The sequence below is a fragment of the Poecilia reticulata genome, linkage group LG17 (assembly GCF_000633615.1).
Source record: "Poecilia reticulata strain Guanapo linkage group LG17, Guppy_female_1.0+MT, whole genome shotgun sequence".
In the NCBI taxonomy this organism is placed as follows: domain Eukaryota; kingdom Metazoa; phylum Chordata; class Actinopteri; order Cyprinodontiformes; family Poeciliidae; genus Poecilia; species Poecilia reticulata.
In genome coordinates, this window is record NC_024347.1 from 22,071,847 (window position 1) to 22,073,430 (window position 1,584).

Sequence of the window (1,584 nt, forward strand, 5' to 3'; positions counted from 1 at the left end):
TTCGTAAGTGTCTTGCTGCGTTCATGCTGAGATCAAATTACATATAGATGGGCTCAGCCTGTTGATAATCAGGTGATTTCAGAGGGAAATTGGTTGCACTGGATTTTATTTAGGCGCACCAGAGAAAAGAGGACTGAATACAAATTCACATCAGATATTAGTTTGTAAAAAAAAAAAATAAAAAAAATAAATCCATGGTACATTTTTCTTYCACCTCACAATAAGTTTGGAAATTTCAAAGGACATTTCAAAGATATTTTAATAAATTCACTGATTCTGTATTTTTTATTATTATTGTATATGCTTAATAAATTTTTTTTTTCATTTTATTTYATTATTGACCTTTTACTCTGTCAGATTCCAAGCAGCTTGCAAGGCACAAACACCGAATTTGGCTGTATTCCTACAGATTAGCATCTATTTTAAAATTAAAATATTTTATATGCAATGGTGGTCTACTACCATTGAGTCCAAAATATTGTCAAGCATCACYGATACTGCCCAAATACTGCATAAGGCTGAAGGTGATCACTTCATATAAGGTCATACTAAAAAATTGCTTATGTAGCAACCCCCCAACATCATCATCCTGGTGAAATTAACTGCTGTTCTCAAAGTCACATTTTCAGACATCAAATTAGGAAAGAAGCAAATGGAGAGGCTGCAGCCTTTGGTGTTTAAGAATTACTGGTGTAGTAGGTTACCTTTAACTGTCAGGAAATGACCCATAATCTGCAAGCGTTTGACTGCTGCAGCATTCCTGTGAAATGACACAAGTTGAGGTAGATTAGGAGCTGGGTAATTAGCTCATTAGTCAACATAAACACATGGCAGGGCTCCCCCGTTTCTGCACACCCTGCCAGTCCCCTCCCCTGCCCACAGCTGGTGGCAAAAGTGAATTCCCACATACACACGCAAACACCCACACACACACACACACCTACACATACCTGCACAAGCTCACGCAGACACACATCCTGCTCTTGGACTACTTCATCATTATTCCTTCTCATTTCTTCTGAAGTTCTCCATACTTTTTTTTTTTTTTTCCAGCCTCATCACCTTCCCTGTTCTGTTTTGCTCCAGACAAGCCACTCTTTCATATTGTAGCCGTGGGGGCTGAGGGCCAGCCACTTTTCACCAGCACCTCCCAGCTTATCTGAGCACTTTATCAGCCTGAGGGGAAAGACATGTGGGCTGAAGCTCTTCACTCCTCTGCTCTGCAGCTCAGAGGAGCGAAGACGCAGCCGGCTGTCAGCAAACAAATATGTGTAAGCCCGGGCTCAGAAACATGTCACTCCTGATGAGGAGAAAAGCTTTATGGCTGTTGGGTTTCAGTGTCCGGTTCCCATTCTCTCTCTCTCTCTCTCTCTCTCTCTCTCTCTCTCTCTCTCTCTCTCTCTCTCTCTTTTTTCACATTAATAACAAGGTACATCCTTTATCCTGCTTTTCCTCAGAGAAAAACTACTGCGGTTTCAGAAAGTTCTTAGCACATCGCAAGGCCTTCAACTTTCTTTTAATCGTCATAAACTATTTTAATCAATTAATCGACAATAAAAATTTCCAACGTGTCACACAGATAAA

The 1,584-nt window shown here is 40.3% G+C and overlaps 1 long non-coding RNA gene across 1 annotated transcript in view; it reads right to left on the reverse strand.

Annotated features, from left to right (window-relative positions):
• The window catches only part of LOC103479653 (uncharacterized), a 9,839-nt gene extending 8,507 nt beyond the window's left edge, over positions 1-1,332 (reverse strand). Inside the window, exons 1-2 of the long non-coding RNA XR_535966.2 lie at positions 951-1,332; positions 705-760 (exon numbers count right to left, since the gene is read on the reverse strand). This is a non-coding gene — a long non-coding RNA (uncharacterized LOC103479653). The remainder of the gene's footprint in view (positions 1-704; positions 761-950) is intronic.
• Between the last annotated feature and the right edge of the window lie 252 nt (positions 1,333-1,584).